Here is a 19,897-nt window from a genome sequence, read left to right on the forward strand (position 1 = left end):
GGAGGCAGTTTCACTTGATAGCCTCAAAAGGGAATTAGGTAAGCTGCTGACCAGAGAACATTTGTGTGGGTGGGTGGGACAAGTTGAGATGTGTTTGCAATGATATGCTGTGTGACCTTTTCTTGTGCTGTAACCATTCTATGATGCAATGATTGGATAAAAACTTAGATCAGCATTCCGCTTCCATTCAGTATCTTCCTTCGTATGTAGCTTGTGTGATGATGCTGTCAGTTTAATGAGGCTATTTTATCCTTGGGTTTTTTTTTAAAGAGAGGTTGTAAAAACAGAGTTGCCACAGGGTCGCGAAAGAGCCTAATTGAACAATGGCAGGAGATGGTCAGTTCTTCCATTTCAGGGTTTTTCTAGTTTGGTTTAGCTCTAGCAGTCATAAGATACTGCAGTCCAGAAAAGTTCCAAGCTTCAGCAGAAGATTCCTGACTGATTTTTTTTTCTTTCTGAAATCTCTTTGGATGTTGTTCTCTCCGGCCTGTTTAAAAAAAAAATCTGTGTCTCAGTTTATCTTTTTTGCTAAGGGTGTGTTTATGGGATGTTACTGGATTGGAACAGCTTCTTACTTAAGTTGCTGTATCTGGTTGGTTAAGTTATTTTCCAATAGTTCAGTTATTCTAAATTCCACTTTCTTATGTTCATGCTTCAACTGTAGTGTTCTGCTTAAAGCCAAGTTGTTTTGCCATCTGTATCACACCTAGAACATCCACTTCACATCTGCCTTTAAAATAAGAAAATGTTAGGATTTAGGCTACCTCCTTAAATTGGCCTGGTCCATAACACTTGCTTGAGATCAGGAACTCAAAATATGCAAGGTTACAGTGCAAAACAGAAACCTTCCTATTGTGATATGTTAGGCACCATCAACATGCATCCCTCAACTCTAATATCTCTCTTCAAAGTTCAAACAAGAAACGACAATGTTTATGGAGACACCATTTCTGTAAATTTATGAATACAAATAATAAGTGCTGGAGAAACTCGTTCGGTTTGACATCATCTGTGCAGAGAGAAATAGTGAATGTTTCAAATCCATTACAACTGTTCTTGAATCAATGACTTAGTTTTTAAGAAGAATCAATGGAAATAGAAGTGTTAACTCTATTTCTCTCACCAAAGATGCTGCCACACCTGGGTTTCTCCAGAATACACTGGTTTTATTTCAGATCTCCAGTATAAACAGTTTTTTTTTCCTTTTTATCCTAGCAATTATACGTGTTGGCTCTTTTTGACCCATCTCGACTGAGTTTCTAAAGCAATGACTACTTTTGAAATTATGTTGATGCAGTTTTTACTTTGTTACTTTTGGCAGTAATTGCAGGTATAACATTCTTGAATGGGCAGTATCTTTGGAAGGGGAAAGAAAATCCCAGCTTGTTTACTTGCTGTGCTGCACAGCGCAAAATTCAATTTTGCTTTACAAATGAAAAAGAATGATTGCTTGTGTCTTAGTTCATCCACCCACAGATACCCTGCAGGTCCACCATCACAATGCACTCTGTAATTGTTAGAGTTTCCCTGAGGTTTTTGGTAAAATGGGGACAAATTTTGTCTCTGGCATGCAGTAATCATGATTACATGCTGTGGGTGCATTAAAACAAAATACATTGTGAGCACAAAAACCACTGAATTCCTACCAGCTTGCAACACTGCAATGAAGAGTCTGTGATGGTATCAGCTGTGGCTCAGTTTGGAGCACGTGTACCTATTTGACTGACAAGATTGTGGGTTCGAGTGCCACTGACAGGACTTGGGAATAAAGATCAAGAGTGATGGAGTATTGCACTGTTTAGGAGTGCTGTATTTTGAATCTGGTACTACTGGTCCAAATCTTCCAGTAAGGTTCAGAAGTAGGAAAAAAAAACAGACAAAAAACAGACATTAACTTAACTTTTGAGGGATTCTGCATGAAACTTTCTGGGCCAGGAACCCCCTCAGCTGAATTAATCTCAAGCATGACGGGAAACCTCTCAGTCAGCAGCGAAGTGGATTGATGTTGAGATTTACATCCTTTTTTTCACAATTCCTTTTGTGTTCCAGGATTGCCAGACCTTGACACCATTGCCACAACTCTTGTGATAAGGAATACGTGTAAACCAAGTAAGGGAGTAGAATACCAGGTGGATGGGAGTCGGGGTGACATATGAGGGATAGATTGGGATTTCAGGGTGAATGTGGTAGTTGCGATGCCAATTGAGTGTTAAAAAGGATGTCTGGTGAGTCAGAGTACCAGGTGGGTGAAGTAATGGCATGTCAGATGGTTGGGCTGGCAGCATGCCAGGTGGACCATGGGTGGGTTCTTTGTGATTTGAGGTTGGGGTGCCCAGAGAAATTCTCAAGGGACAATTATCAACACTTCTTCTCTGATATGCATCAGATCCAGTGTTAGCAAAGTTTAGGATGATCATTCTTTCATTCATCAGATCTTGCTTTTGGTGGAAATAAATATCAAAGAAATTCACAGCAGAGAGTTCTAAGTGGACAGGTGTAAGCTGATAACAAGTTGGAGCTCCTTTGCATTTTGCTTCCTGCAGCGCAGCCAAAGAACCAGGTAACACACAAATATGTTGCGTGTGCCCAAAAAATGGATACAGGCTGAGTTTTGACAGTACAGCCAGTGGGGCACAAATAATTTTTTTTCAAGGTTTCTTCCTCAGAATTTTTTTTTTGTCTGAGTAGTTTCTGCTTTCTGGTTTACATCTCTGTAACTTGTTTATTCAATAATGCAGCCATTGCTTTTTGCATTTGTGTTAACTGTGGAGCATTTGGATTCACACAGATGCAAAATTATAATTCATTAATCTTCTCAATGATTCCAACCCTGCATTAAATTGAAAGTTACAATGCTCAGGAAATGCATTGGTTTCTCAGATGTAACCATATTAACATTGGAATAAGACGACAGGGATAAGTTAGCAAGGCAAGATTTTATTGAAACAATTGACGCACACTGCTCCACCCGAAAAGCCCTCACCAGAAACATATCTCCTGGTCTGATGAGGTTACAGCCAATGCACGTCTGTTGCATTTTTACACAGCTGGGCTCTTCAATCTCAACTGTTTTAATGGTTAAATCATTGGATCACACTGTACACAAGGAGCTCATTTTGGACCATCAGACCTGCTCTGTTACTTTTGAAAGAAATACAGTTAATGCTACTCACCCAATCTATCTTCATACCTTTTCAATTCTTTTCTGTTTCACATATTTAGCGATATCCATTTTGAAGCTGATATTGAATCCATGACTCCACCCAATCAGGCAGTTCATTCCAAATCTGAAGCATGTGCTGTGCAAAAACACCTTTATTCCTATGATTTCCGGTTCATTTATGAATCACCTCAAACCTGCGCCCTTCAGCCTTTTGAAAGAGTTCCTGTTTATTTATGCTATCTGACGCCATTGTTATTTTAAATGCCTTGATCAAATCTCCTCTTTGTTATCCTGCACGAAGAGATCATTAATGGCTTCTTTAGTCTGTCTTTGTAATTGTAGTTCTTTGATCACTGGGGCCGTATCCATTTCGAAGACTCATACCCCTCATAAATTATGAAACCTTGAATTGGACCCTGTACTCTAGTTGAGGCTGAACTTCTGTTTTGTATTGGGTCATATTGGTCATAGCTTCCTGACTAATATAATCTACGCCTCCATTTATTAAGCACCATATCCGATATGCTTATGAACTGCTACATTAACATTTCATGGCATCTCCAAAGATTTGTACACATATGCATTCAACCTCTGTTGTCATCCACTCTTCCACTTATATTAGCATGTAAGTCTTTCTGTACTCTTGCAGTGTCTCACATTTTGCTCCATTGAATGTATAATTGCTCATTCCAGTGGCCTGTTCCAATCCTCTTGAACTATGTTTCTGTCTTCTCATTACATTGTTGATGCTGATGCTCAAAGATAGAATGCAGTGCATTATCTGAACTCCTCAATTTATGCTTTGTACCCACAACCCTCTTCCAAAATTGTTCTGTATAATCTGATTCTTGGAATCAATTAAATGGTATTCTGGTCAGGAAAGGTTGGTCGAAATGCTACATCATGATGATATTCTTGCACAGGTTCCATTCGGGACACAATTGGCATCGAATGGGAAAAGACCTGTCCAACACAGATCAGTTGGCTGGATGGCCAGTTAGTGACAGAGTGATGCCAACATCATGGATTCAGTTCTGGCTGAGGTTCGCGTGAGCTGCTATTCTTCTCGATGTGTCCCCTCACCTGAGGCATTGTGACCCTGAGGTTAAACCACCATCAAGCATCTCTCTAATGAGAGAGCAGCTCTGTGGTCTGAAACATTGACCATGACATTTTACTTTATTGATGGAATATTTCTGTAGTTGATGCACTTGGCATCAGAGCAATGAAGTACATATCACTGAAAATCCCTAAGACGGCCATATATTCACAATTTAAACTTGAACATCACTGCAAGGTAGGCTGGGATTACAATTAAAGAACTCCTTGATAATTAACTGAAGGAAATGTGACATAACTACTCTGACTGGGAGACAAACGTGCAAGAAAGAACTATGGTGCATGACCTCAAGTTGTGGGGTTTCTTCCTTTTTTAAGGTTTTGAACTGACAAGTCCTGATCAAGTCAGACAATTTACCATCACTCACAAAGAAGTCTAAAATTAGGCCCCACTGTCAAATTTGAATGTGCAACAGATGACCAGATGCAACCATCTTCAATAACGACGAGGTGTGACCATCTTCGGTAATGATGTTGCTGCAAGCAAAATAAAGATTGTTCAATTGTAGGATATTGGAGTAGGATGTTGCCATCAGTCTGTCATAATAGATATGTCACCTGGGTGCTGATGCTGAACGTGATGGCATTGGATCTGAAGCGTGCATGCCAATCATTTCATGACCACTTTAATTTTTGGGACTTGCAATGCAAGAACGTGCTTGTTGCATTTGTCATTGCACAATTCTCCAATTGAATAAACTTTGGCATTATTGTCCTGAATGTAGCTCCGATCATTTAATGGAATTTGAAGACTGCTTTATTGTCTTAATCTCCAAGAAGCCTATGATGTTATTCATAACTTTATTGAAAAGTAAATTTTTCGAGTGAAGTTCTTTGCAGGTGAAAACACCGCATCTATAAAACTTATTAGTTTTCAATTAGCACAACTTCTGCTCCCTTTGTTGTACCATGTGATTTGATTCCAAAATAATGAGGTTTGCAATGAAAATCTATGCAATTATTCTGCTGTACCATCCAGGAAGTCACCATCCAACGCACACTTCATGCTGTTCTGACCAGACGAGGAAAGATGAACCAGTTCCCCTCCTTTATGTTTAAACAGCCTTTGTTGGTTGTTGCAAATGTTTAAATGTCTGTCCTAATACAAAGCTATTAGCTTTCTCTAATGAAAATACAGTCGACATTGGGTAGCTGCATCAGTCGGGAACCAATCAGAATATTTTCTTGAGTGAAAGAGAGCAATTTTATTCCATGTTTATCTCATGAAAAATACTAGACGAGTGATGTCAAGCATTCATGCGCATCGGTATAAACGTGAAAAGGATAGTGTCCTGTGCAAAAGGAAGATTCAAGGAATACACAATTTAACGTCATAATGTACAAGGTTTTAACCTGTTGAATAATAATTCCAACATCCGCAGTATTGTGTGTGAGAGAGAGCGAGAGAGAGCGCATTCGGGTCACCTGCAGTGTGACATGAACTTGAATCCCACCAGGGGCTCGCTGCCCTGGGCTTGACCATGTATGCTAAAACAGTCAGGATTCATCAGCCGCACCCATAAGGTAGAGAAAACCATCACCTGATCATAACACAATGGTTTTGAAAGGATGGATGGCAATCACAACATTGTCATCAAGCCAGCAGATAAGGGAGGAGCCATTGTCATTCAGAATAGAACTGACTACTGCAAGGAAGTGTACCTACAACTGAACAACCAGGAATATTACAGGCAACTACTGGCTGATCCAACCAAACAGCACACCCATGAACTAAATAGATTGATCAGAACTTTGGACCAGTCCTTCAGAGTTCCCTATGTGCCCATATCCCACCTACTTCTCATGTAGGCAACTTCTGCTGCATTCCGAAGATACAAAAAGTGAATACACCAGGACATCACATCGTATCGGGCAATGTGACCCTGTATGAGAACCTCTCTTCCTATGTTGAAGGCATCTTAACCCATTGTACAAGGGGACCCCCAGGTTCTAGCGCGGCACTCCAGATTTCTTACAGAAACTCAGCACCCATGGACCAGTCAAACTGGGAACATTCCTCACTGCAATGGACTTTTCAGCATTCTACACCATCCCCCACAATGACGGCATGGTGGCAACAGCTTCATTACTCAACACCAACAACTGCCAATCTCTGAGCAATGTCCTACAATTCATCCGTTTTTTTCCTTGACCACAGTGTTTTCATCTTTGACAACCAGTTCTTCATCCAGACACACTGAACAGCCATGGAGACCAAATTTCCACCCCAATATGCCAACAGTTTCTTGCACAAATTCAAACAAGACCTTCCTCTGTACGCTGGACCTCCAACCCACACTATACGCCAGGTACATTAGTGACATTTTCTTCCTCTGGACCAATGACAAGGAGTCACTGAAATAGCTACACAGTGGCCCTGTGGCCCTTCGGCCCAACCAGTCCACACTGACCCTCTGGAGATTAACGCACTCAGACCCATTTCCCTCTGACTGATGCACCTAACACTATGGGCAATTTAGCTTGGCCAATTCACCTGACCTGCACATCTTTGGATTGTGAGAGGAAACTGGAGCACCTGGAGGAAAACTACACAGACGCGGAGAGAATGTGCAAACTCCACACAAACGGTTGCCTGAGGCTGGAATCGAGCCTGGGTCCCTGGTGCTGTGAGGCAGCAGTGCTAATCACGTGCATAAAGGTGTAATCATTGCACATGCAAACCGATAGATATCGATCTGCAAATCCTTCCAAGGCATCCCAGTGAACAGAGAGTAAGAGGAAGAGAGATTCCTGGTCAGCCATGTGATTGAAGAAAATTGGACCCTTCATGCAAACTGTAGTCCAGATGAAGAATTGTATGTACAAGTGGATGTTGCCAGAACAACTCTGGATCCCTTTTATATCTGGCACACCTCACTTGGAATGACAGTACCTGTGGACCCCTTCTGCCCAGATAGCCCTTTTTTCTGTGTTACTTTATGTGCACATATGCAAATCTTTTGAACATTTGCTGCTTCATTTCATTGCATAAACTTTCAGCTGACTGCATCCACCATAATTCCTTTCATGGCCTTAAAAACAGCTCTGTAGTTATGACTAGTAAACAGTAGATGGCCTCAACGAATGCTATAAGATGCTATAATTTGTTATGTGCACTTGCTATTAATTTAAGCTGCTGAATCCATAACAGAGCAGAGAGGGTAGGTATGAAGCTGATAAAACCAAGAACATCACTCTTGCTACAAAGCATTCAAAACTGAAGGTGACTATCCGACCCCACCCAAGTTTTGTTTGATATTTAGTTCATGTAATGAGGGTGCTCCTGGCAAGACACTTTTTTGTTACTCCTCCCCAGTTGTCTTTGAACTGGGGACAGTTTGCTGTGGATCAGGAGTCACATGTTGGCTACGCTGAGTAAGGGTGGCAGGTTTTCTTTCCTAGAGAGAAATGGTGAACCAGATGGGGTTTTACAACAATTAATTCCCTGTCATCATAAATCAGACTAGCTTTTAAATTTTTTAATATTTATTTATTAATTGAATTAAAATTTCACCAGCTACCTCCGTTGGATTGGAGCCCATTTCCCCAGAGCATTAGCTGCCACTGCATTCTGGACTCTGAGGTCTCTGCTTTTCCGATTCTGACCTCCAGCACATCCTACTTTTCTTCATGTCACCATTGACCTTCCAGACGTTCTGTGTTTCTCCAGCGTTTTCTGTTTGTGTGTTTGTTTTAGATCTTCAGCATCTGCGGTTCTTTGTTTCATTTACATGACCATTATCGCGATTTGTTCTGAAGACCCACTGTTGATCTTCAGTCATGGGGATTGTCTTTCACCTCTAAGGTTTTCACATCACTGTCCTCTATTGTGAAGCTGCTTAAAACCAGTGATTTTGACCAAAACTGTTGGCTATCAATTGCAATATTACTTTGTGTGTCTCCATGTTCAATTTTGTCAGACTGTGTTTCTATTGAGTGTGAACTGAAAAAAAGAACTGTGGATACTGGAAATCTGTAGCAAAAACTGGAAATTGCAAGAGCAACACAGCAGGTCTGGCAACATCTGTGGAGTGAATACAGTTCTTGAGAACTTTGCTGAGTTAAAGGTGCTATGTCAATGTAACTTGTGTGGTGCTCAGCTTTACAAAGCACTTATTGAGGATTAGCGGGAACAATGAAAAACCTTCTCTTAAAGAATCAAACATGTATTGGAATGCTTCAAAATCTGCTGTGATCTGCATGATTTTTAAATTCTTCCGAGGCAGATATTTCATCTTTGTTGTCTTTGAGAGATTGTACCATACAACTTAGCAAATCTAATAGGTTGCAATAGCTCTTCAACTGTACACCTCACCATTTTCCTGTTGATGCGTAAGACAAGAAATAAAATATGCAGGGCCTTTGTGACATGTGTGTATCCCATACTAAGTCCTGTGTGATGCAAGTCTCCATTTTCCTGCATGTCACCAGAGATTTTTTCTTGGGCCACCTATTGAAATGACTACCTTTTGTAGCACACTGCTTGCAACCAGACTGAAGGTAATTGAGCAACCGTCCTGTTAATCTCCCCGAGAGGTGACTGAAAGTGATGATACATAGGTTGTTTTGATTTTGTTTGTATCTTCTACTTTGTCCATTTAACAGCGGATGTAATCCCACTCTTCATGCGAGATTTTTGTGGTTTGGTTATGGTCTCTGTCTGCTCTGCATCATCAAAATCTTTCTTGATTGATTCTGTTCACTGTCAGATAATCTGACCACTATAATTTCCATCCAAAATCCTGCTTCATCTCATTTATGTGTTACAGAAATATCAAACCTCTTGTACTGTATTACCTCTTGCTATAGTTAAAAGTAGTGTTTTTTTTCTTTTATCTACTCGTGGGATGTACGTGTCACTGGATAGACCAGTATATATTGCCCATTCTTAGTTGTCCCTGAGAACGTGATGGTGAGCTGCCTTCTTGAACCGCTGCTGTATATTTGTTGTAGTTGGACCCACAATTCTGTTAAGTAGGGAACTGCAGGATTTTGACCTAATAACGTTAAGTAATGGCGATATGCTTCCAAGTCAGGATAGTGAGTTGCCTTTAGACGAAAGCTAAATTAAACTTGAACTCTGATATCACATCCTGTGTTTCACACTCCCTGAGATTAATGGAGAAATTTAAGAGCAATGAGGTCATGCACTTTGGTAGGAAGAATAGAAGCAAGGACTATTTTCTAAATGGGATGAAAATTCATAAACCTGAAGTGCAAAGGGACTTGGGAGCTCTTGTCCAGGATTCTCTCAAAGTAAACTTGCAGGATGAGTCTGGAGTTAGGAAGGAAAATGCAATGATGGCATTTATTTTGTGAGGACTTGAATATAAAAGAAAGGATGTATTTCTGAGGCTCTAAAAGGCTCTGGTCTTACCACATTTGGAGTATTGTGGCAGTTTTGGGCCCCCTATCTCAGGAAGGATGTACTGGCCCTGGAGCATGTTCAGAGGAGGTTCACAAGAATGGTCCCAGGAATGAAAAGATTAACATATGATGAATGTTTGAGGTCTCTGGGTTTATACTCTATGGAGTTTCGAGCGATGAAGGGGATCTAATTGAAACTTACAGAACACTGAATGACCTGGACAGAGTGGATGTTGGGAAGATACCACTTCTTTGCCCACTTTCCTAACCTGTCCAAATCCTTCTGCGGCCACCCCATCACCTCAGTGCTACCTGTCCCTCTACCTGGCTTTGTGTGGTCTGCAAGCATAGCCAGAATGCCCTCCATTCCTTCATCTGGATTGGTAATGTATAAAGTGAAAAGTGGTGGTTCCAATACTGAGCCTTGCGGAACACCACTTGTAACCGGCTGCCATCCTGCCTTCTATCCATGCTAGCACCTTGCCACTCACACCATGGGCCCTGATCTTACTCAGTAGCCTCCTGTGCAGCATCTTATCAAAGGCCTTCTTGAAGTCCAGGCAGATAACATCCATTGGCTCTCCTTGGTCTAATCTACTCATTACTTCCTCAAACAATTCTGACAGATTTGTCAGGCATGACCTCTCCTTGATGAAACCATTCTGACTTTGCCCTATTTTACACTTCCATATTCATCAACTTTGATATTTGAAGAGTACCATGCGCCAAAAACAATGGGATTTTATAGGTCTTCCCTACTTTCCCGTAGCAGTGTACATCATTGAAATAAATGTTTCCTAGAAATTTTGAACTTAATTTGTTTGTTGGTGCACCATTTTATGAACTGTTCATCCTCTCCAGTGTTCACTTTTACAAGGGTATGATTTTTGGGCCATGATATCCCTTTATTACCTTGCCAAAGCAGCCATCCCACTTGAGAGGCAACATCAAGTCTCATCCCGAAGCTGCGTTTTCTTCTGGGGCAAACTCACAAAAGGGCAGCTGATAGTGAGATTTCCTCTGTTATGTTCCTTGGCGCCATGTTGTTAGAACGTCGAAGAACAATTTACTTACAAATACACAAGCTAATAAAATGTTGTTTAGGCAGAATTAGTGAGCTGGTGCATTACAGTTTTGTGATACATGTGTTTTAGATTAATCTATTTTCCAAAAAAAAATGCATTTCCCCCACGGCAGGCAGACTTGAAACAAGCAGCAGAAATGTGATTGTTTGAAAAATGTTAATCTGCAGCGAGTGCAATATTTATGAACTTCTCAAAACCAAAACACTGTTCATTCTTCTGCGATCCTGAGATATATTTGGGCTCAGTGCCACAATCCTGGTTGGTAAATTTTTATTCCATTTGGAATCACGTCTCATCTTGTAATATACCATCTACCAAATTTTAAGTGTGTTTCTTTTCCAAAAAAAACATGCATATATGTGCAGTTTCCAAACCTTTGCAGACAATAAAAAGCAATGACCTTTCTCAGTCGAAAAGAAAAGCACTTTGTAAATTATAGTGTACTTCAAAAGGGTGCTGTGAAATTTCCAACACATAAGTACCTCATTCTAAGACTGTATTCAAAAATCCTGTTTGCTCACTTGTAAAAGACCTTGGCAGTGCCACAGTAACTAAAATCCTGTTTATTGTCCAATCTCTGTCTCTTCTTAGAGAAGTCATACCAGGCAGTTAACTTGCCCCAAAATTGCACAAACCTAAAATTCTGATTATAAATTTTCTTTCTGCTGTTTGGCAAAAAAAAATGAGCAAGTTCCAGTTTTGCACTTGGAAACGAGAAGGTAATCTTGGGGTATGTTGCATATTTGCCAAGGTTTAAGGATGTTTTGTGGGAATGACTCATTTCGCTTTAAATCAATCTTTTTCAGTACCTGTTCCAATATCATGCATTTTACCTTCAGGCTTGGCTAATTGTTTTTCCATTATGTCATCTTCTAATTGCAATTCTGGGTGATTAATTTCTTCACTTTGCTTTTTTGAAGACATCAAAGGGATGAATCCCTCTCTTAATAAATCTCCATGTGTGTTCACCTCACCTGGTCCAGACATCAAAAAGGATAGACGGCTTTTTTTTTTGCATCTGTTGGATGATAATACATGGCTGTTTATAGTTGGGAAGCAATTTGTCTTGTTCATCCTGACATGAAGGAAACCACTTCAATATTTAATTGAATTTCCAAACCATTATCATTCTGGGCATGCCACGAATGCAGGTCAATGAGAATACCACAGCATCTCAGGGATTCTTATGATGGACAATAATTGTTGCTATTTTCTGTCACCCCCAACCTGACAGCACCTTGCTGAATTGAGACTATGTGACCATTGAACATTTTCCAGAAACGTTGAAGGGGTTAAATTTGGCTGATTATGTTTAAAATGGCTCATGTGGACTCTGAGCTATGTGTGTGCAATCCCCCAATTTACTGTCACCAGTGTGTGAAATCGGAGTGTGGTGGGTATGAGGGATGCAATTGTGCTAAGTGTGTAAAGTGAGGTGCTCAGTACTGAATTGTCGAAATCTTTCATTGATGAATGCTGTAAATTGAGCAGTGTATAAGGTTCTTAGTGCAGTTATTAGGATATTCAGTTTGAGGATTTGACTCACCTTGAGCACTCATGTTCAACCAAGAAACTACCTTCTGTACTGCACTGGTGCTCTTATGCATTAACCGTCTCCTCCCACCACTTAATGAGGCGGTACCTTAGAACTTTCTGTACCCCTGTCACCCCATGTGTCTACCTCATCCACCATGGCCTTTAGGAGACCTTTGGTGGATGCTGTCCTGCACGTTGAGTCAAATTGTTAAAATGTTTCCAAATCCTTTCTTGCCAATACTTCCAGCAGTTGTGATGCACCTTACATTTAAGAGTTGCCAATTGGTCTTAAGTTGCACCATACGTTATGTGGCTTCCTGCTGATCTGTGCAACAATCAACCGTGTAGCCAGCAATCATTACGATCAGCAGGCAGCACAAATTTACTGGAGCATCAGCACAATGATTGTGCATAATTTAAGTCCAAGGCATGATATACCGGAGATTGGCTGGCAAGCAAGGGCTGCAGAGTAAGCATAACTGGGTCCTTTTCATGATGGCAAGATGTAACGAGTAACATGCTGCAAGGATGGGTGGGACCTCAACTGTTTACAATTTAAATAAATTGAGCTGAAAAATGTGTTGCTGGGAAAGTGCAGCAGGTCAGGCAGCATCCAAGGAGCAGGAGAATCGACGTTTCGGGCATGAGCTCTTCTTCTCCAGCAGGCTAAGATAAAAGGTAGGGAGGAGGGACTTGGGGGAGGGGCCGATGTGACCTCCTCTACATTGGGGAGACAGGCCGCCTACTTGCGGAACGTTTCCGAGAATACCTCTAGGACACCCGCACCAACCAACCCAACCGCCCCGTGGCTGAACACTAACTCTCCCTCCCACTCCGCCAAGGACATGCAAGTCCTTGGCCACCTCCATTGCCAGACCATGGCAACACGACGCCTGGAGGAAGAGCGCCTCATCTTCCGCTTAGGAACCCTCCAACCACAAGGGATGAATGCAGATTTCTCCAGCTTCCTCATTTCCCCTCCCCCCACCTTATCTCAGTCCCAACCCTCGGACTCAGCACCGCCTGCTTGACCTGCAATCTTCTTCCCGACCTCTCCGCCTCCACCCCCTCTCCGGCCTATCACCCTCACCTTAACCTCCTTCCACCTATCGCATTCCCAACGCCCCTCCCCCCCAAGTCCGTCCTCCCTACCTTTTTATCTTAGCCTGCTTGGCACACCTTCCTCATTCCTGAAGAAGGGCTTATGACCGAAATGTCGATTTCCCCTGCTCCTTGCATGCTGCCTGACCTGCTGCGCTTTTCCAGCAACATATTTTTCAGCTCTGATCTCCAGCGTCTGCATTCCTCACTTTCTCCTAGTTTAAATAAATTGCTTGGATGAAGGAGCTGTTGCTAAATTTGCCAATGACTCAAGGCTAAGTAGACCCATAAGTTGTGAAGACGATATATAGGAACACTGCAGTGGGATATAAAGAAGTTTAAGTGAGTCGGCAAAGATCTAGCAAATGGAGTATGATGTGAGAAAATGTGAAATTGTTCATTTTTGGCATATCATTGAAATGAGATCCCAGAGCTGTGAAATGCAGAGATGGGGTTGTATAGTGAATGAATTGAGGAAGGTTGCTTTGCAGATACATCAAATAATTGGGAAAACTCACAAAATGATATAATTTATTGCGAGGAGAATTGAATACAAAAGTAAGGAGGTTGTGCTTCAGTTATGCAGGGCACCGGGAAGGCCACATCTGGAATCCTTTGCACAGTAGTGTTTACCTTACTTAAGGAAGGATGTAAATATGTTAAAAGCAGTTCAGCGAATGTTTATTATCTGGAATGGGCTGCTTATTTTACGAAGTGACTTGATTGATGCACACAAAGCAGGGGTTTTGACAGAGTCCATGTGAAGAGGATGTTTGCTGTTTTGGGAGAATCTATAACTAGGGTGGGAATCCTGGCCCTTGCTGGAGAAAAATGGGACTGCTCCTATTGGCCTTCCAAAATATCCATGTTCTGCCACCTGAGTAAGTACCATTCCACTTTATTTCACTGCAACTGTCCCATTAACCCTGCTGTTAGTCTCATTCATTGCATGCTGCTTGCGAGCAATGACTGTGATAACTTCTCACCTTTTTTTTTCTTGCAGGTACCACTACCATATCCAGCCCCAGTACACTGATGTGGCTGGCCACATCTTTGACCTCTGAGAACAAGAGGAACTTTGGCAGGTCGCCTTCCTTCATTCTGTGACCCCCCCCCCCTCCCCCCCCCCCCCCCCCAACCTCCTAACTCACCAGTCCAGACACTGACACCTCGATGGGAATGTTTATATTAGAAATTGTGGGAGCATCATCCAGTGAGCTCATCATTGTAACAGTTCTGTGGTTGGCTGAGGAAGAAACGCACCAGGCCACTGAGTAATCAGGGGAAAAAAAAGCTGAATATTAGTTAGGGGAGTTCAGTCATTAACAAAAGGTTTAGCAAGCAGTAATCCCTTTGGTAGGCAACTGGCTACTGCCTAGGAAGAAACTTGCCTTATGGTCCGGAGTTTAGTCAAAAGGTACAGTACGTTGCCCCTGATGTCGAGGTATACCATGTCAACTTCTTGTCCAATTCTGCAGCAAATCTTGCCCACATCACTCAGACTCTTATGAGTTTTTAAAACTCTCTTCCTGAAGAAATAGTGGAATATTGGAGTATTTTAAACGTGGACTTCGATAGAATCTTGGTGAATGATTAGATGCATTAGTTCGCAATGTGAATTTGAGGGTTATAATCAGATCAGCCATAATCTTATTTAGAAGCTGAGCAGGTTTGAGGGGCTGAATGACCTCCTTCTACTCCTTATTCATGGGATTGTCCAACAGTTTTGAGGAGTTATCCAATTTGATCACCAGAATTGCTGTGTGTTATTGATGTGGTGTAATTCAAATTATTTGTTAAAATTAAATTGAGCTGCCTGGAGTATTCTGTGGTACAGAGAAATTCAATAGCAACTAGGTAACAGGTTTGCAAAACAAAGCACATCTTTACAATATTGAAATGCTAGATGTTCAGCAGAAGAACTACCTCAGTGAAAAGTTTGAACAATACATATCAACGTCAAATCTCGAAGGTAAATGGTAATGATGCAAACTGCATCTTGCTAATTAAATATTTGGTAGCTATTTTATATTTCTGGAACTTTCTAGCATGGCATTTATAAGTTTAATGGACTTCGTCTTTCTCTATATGTGGAATGCAGTTATCATGAAGTCTGAACATTGACCCATCCATCAGCAGCTACAACAGCCTGGGTTCTGCCTGTATTGCATAATTCACCACAGCATTCCATTGTAAACTCATCTGTTTCTTTTCACTTCACAGTCATTTCTCACAAATAAAAAAAATTCTTCTCATTATGGATCACTGGTCATCGACTGTTGTTTCCCTGGAAGCGGATTTTTAAAAAAAAAATCAATGAATAAAGTAACAACATACTTCGTCCATTGCCCTACTGACTTCACAGATTAAATTATCTCCCAAATATCATTGCTTGATCAACTAGTGGGAATAAATTTTGCTATTTCGTTTTATAGTAATTGAGTGTAACTGTTCTGTCTTCACATTTGCAACTTTCTGAATTGAATTCCTGCACTATGTAGATCAGGTCTGATCCCTGGAAGAGATGTGTGTGTTCATCATAATACCTTTGTTGTGTTCATCGCTCAAGCTCTGTTCTGCTGCAGCTTGAATTTAGCGCAAGTGTCTTGACATAAACGCCATTTTACTGGATACCCAGTTCCTTTATCACACAGACCATGTATGGTATTTAATTATAACAAATCTTAAATTTTAAGATGTGTGCATTCCAAACAGTTTTCAATCATGTGAAAATGTTACACTGTTTAATAGTAAAGATGTTGTTGATTTTCAATTCCACACAAAGGAACAAGCTTAAAGCTGATTGTTTATTATTAAATTGAATATTCCTGCATCTTGCAGAACTGACACAGCAGGAGCAATATGATGGCATGTACATTGCTGCACCACTGAGGATTTAGTTAACAGCAGATGAACTATCAAACATGCTCATGTACTTGAATCAGAGACTTGATCCAACGGAACTTGAATATTGTTGAAAAAGACACCCTTTGCAAAGCCTTTTATCATGCAGTCATTGGGACAATTTGTAAGAAGACCAATATGAAAGGAATAATGCCTTTTTTTCCTCTTAGGAGTATAATGTAATTGGCTGGCAAGTGGAGTCAGATTGATAGACGTATTGCCTTGCAGAATGCTCCAGTTATATGATGCCTGACAGTTAAGTACCAAGATCCTGATCATGCATTCCACTGAGAAATAAACCAGAGAATGGTTGTTTTGTTCAGTTGAACAAGGTACAATATATGCATATTTTTCTTCTGTCAACCAAGAACAGGGTCTTGTGTATTAATGTACGTTGCTTCCTGTGTACACAGGTGAGTTACACTATGAGGCTGACTGACAATCTTAAATTGATTGTCAGTGCAATTTCTGGAGCAGTCAGACGATTTCTCAAATGTTGTTCACTCGCAGAATCACATCTAATGTTGGACACTGTTTTGAGTTTTGTGAGCACAGGCTGTTTGGATAAGATCAGTAAGGTAAGATCGACGCTCCTGCTCCTTGGATGCTGCCTGACTGCTGTGCTTTTCCAGCGCCTCGCTTTTCGACTCTGTATAGGATTGGTACTTTGTCTGTTGTGAACAGTTGAAGAAACATCTTGGTTGGTAAGATCTTCCGGTCTTTGGGGTATACGTTCAACATAGCTTGCGTGCTACTGTCAGTGAAATTCATACACAGATCACTCTTTGGTGTTAACTATCTGCCATCATCTGATTGGTGCATTCTTCACGGCCATGTCTCTACCATTCAACATTGGCTTACCAAAGAATCAGCGTCTCCTCCTCACACGGGAAAAGAACAAGTTGGATGCCTAAACACCTGTATTCTTGAGAATTGTTCTGATCAGTGCAAGTTGAAAAGCCTCAACAAACTGTATCATCTTTTCTGAACTATTCATATATCACAAGCAAAGTAGCTTGGCAACATCAAGTAAATTATTCTAGGCAACTTGAAATGCTGTATCTTACAGCTGAGTGCAATTTATTTTCCTCAGCATGCTGACTTAATGGAGTTCTCATGGAAATGTGAGTAGTAGATTTAGAAATTATGGAGTTGATTTTCAACTTATTTAATGAAAGTGAACATTGGATGGTTTTGGTAACAGATAACAGGTGGTTGATCTGAAATGCCAACTTATGTCTGGGTAGCAAGTTGAAAATCCATTCCAATGTCTTCAGGAGCCTATCTTTTGAAGAAAACAACACAAAAAAACGCCATCACCTGACTTTCAACATTTAATCCTATTTAATGTTACACATATGTTTGAAAATAAGAAAACATGGGCCATTATACCATAAGCCTTGTGGCAAAATCGGCTGGGATCAAATGTGTGATTAGATTCCTTTGCCCTGCTGCTCAGAGAAATTCTTGAGTTTTAGTTCAAATGTAATTCAGAAGGATAGTTGGCACATTATAAAGATTGAGAGAGGAACATGTTGAAATAACCCCTGCTGCTGCTCTGGTACATGACTACGTAACGCAAGTATGCAACAGGTCTCATCAGCCAGGAAACAAATCTCAGAAACCCATTGTGAAAGGAGCACAAAGGCTTTGAGTTTGTTAGTTGATTGACTGCATGACTTAGAAAAGCAATGCATTTCTTTAACACTGCAGGATCCATCCAATTGAGGCTTGCAACATTTTGCAATAAGTTGGCTGGCATCGAAAGTTTCAAAAGGAAGCAAAAGAGCCCTCAATAATAATATCTAAACTGATTGATGATAAATTCATGACTGCCAACCAACAAATGAAATCCTGTTGAAGATGACCCTGCCACTGTACGAATCGCTTTGGAATACCTTTGACAAACTGGAAAGCAAAAAAATTCTTGTGAAAACAAAAAATGCTGGGGATCACAGCTGGTCAGGCAGTATCCAAGGAGAGAAAACAAACAAATGTTTCGAGTCTAGTTGACTCTTCTTCAGAGCTGATGTGAATAAGATAATCTTTCCATTCAGTCCCACCACCCCGTGGCCAAACATTTCAACTCCCCCTCCTACTCTGCCAAGGACATGCAGGTCCTGGGTCTCCTCCATCGCCACTCCCTTACCACCTGACGCCTGGAGGACGAACACCTCCTGTCCGCCTCGGAACACTTCAACCAGCTTCCTCATTCCCCTTCCCCCCCACTTTACCCCAGTTCCAACCTTCCAGCTCAGCACCATCCTCCTAACCAGTCCCATCTGTCAATCTTCCTTCTCACCTATCTGCTCTACCTTCCTGTCCAACATATCACCTTTACCCCCACCTCCATCCACCTATTGCACTCTCAGCTACCTTTCCCCTCACCCCCCTCCCATTTATCTCTCCACCCGCAAGGCTCCCATCCTCATTCCTGATGAAGGGCTTTGCCTGAAACATTGATTTTCCTGCTGCTCAGATGCTGCCTGACCTGCTGTGCGTTTCCAGCACCACTCTAATGTTGACTTATTGCTACAGGAGATAAATGAATTGATATTGCTATTCATGGCTCACAATTATCGTTGGCTTATTTCCCCCTCCTGTCCTCAACTTTTTTCTGACTTAAAAGCCATGATTTAGACCCAGACTCTGGTTTGACACTGCAACAGTCACACTGAGTTTTCTAATCACTGGCAAGGAAAGGAGTGGACGAGCCAGGGTACAGTATTGGTTTCAACGTCACAATGTAGAAAAGAGTACTTGCTGGATGTGAATTTGGAGCTTAAAGGAGGGAAATGAAACTGAACCTCATAATGTCTGTGAAATCATGAGAAGCACCTTTTGGAAGAAGCAAGCAAGAGGTTTTGTATTAGAGATGAACGGTTTTTTCCACCTGGCCCCTGGTGGAAAGCATATTCCACTTTTAGTCTTAATGTAGCAAACTGCATGCAAAAGAATTTCAGTGTCAAGCAAGTGATGTGATATGTTTTCGCTTTAACTGCAGTTTCATTTTATCGGTCTTGTGAATATCCCTAAAAGCTAGAAAAGTTAAGTTAAATATTCAAGAAAATGGTTTTAAAACAACATGTTAGCCGACTACATGTTGTTCTGGAATGATTTTACCAGATTTCTGAAATCTTACACCTTTTGACCCCGTTTGTGTTCGCCTGTGCAAATGTCACAATCTTTGGCTCAACGTCTGATAATGCACCTGAGAAAATTGTGATGTTTTACTGTGTCAAAGGTACTGTATAAATGCAAGTCATTTCAAGTATCTCAAGATATGTCACACAAGCAAAATGTGTCAAGCTACAGCATGACAAAAACATTTGGTGAGGTGACAGATAAGGTGTTGAAAGATCTGTTTGTGTACAATGTTTTATTTCAAAGCTCATTTTGCATGGATTCATTTCCCATACTGGCTAAGATTACCATTAACAGCTGTCCATTTCAACCTCTCCCCTTGCCTGAGGTGTGGTGATCCTCAGTTTACACCACCACCAGTTGTCTCTCTTTAATAGCGAACAGACTTTTTGGTCTGGCAGCAGTAAGCCGCTTTTACCATACTCTCCTTCCAAGATTTGGGTAGGTGAATTTTAGAAATGGAAAAGAATGTCGATTA

General features: G+C 41.1%; 1 long non-coding RNA gene across 1 annotated transcript in view; it reads left to right on the forward strand.

Annotated features, from left to right (window-relative positions):
• LOC140459716 (uncharacterized) overlaps positions 1 to 19,897 on the forward strand; it is a 100,043-nt gene that overhangs the window by 48,106 nt on the left and 32,040 nt on the right. The gene's annotated exons all lie outside the window — the stretch shown is intronic.

Source organism: Chiloscyllium punctatum, chromosome 35 (genome assembly GCF_047496795.1).
Source record: "Chiloscyllium punctatum isolate Juve2018m chromosome 35, sChiPun1.3, whole genome shotgun sequence".
NCBI lineage: Eukaryota > Metazoa > Chordata > Chondrichthyes > Orectolobiformes > Hemiscylliidae > Chiloscyllium > Chiloscyllium punctatum.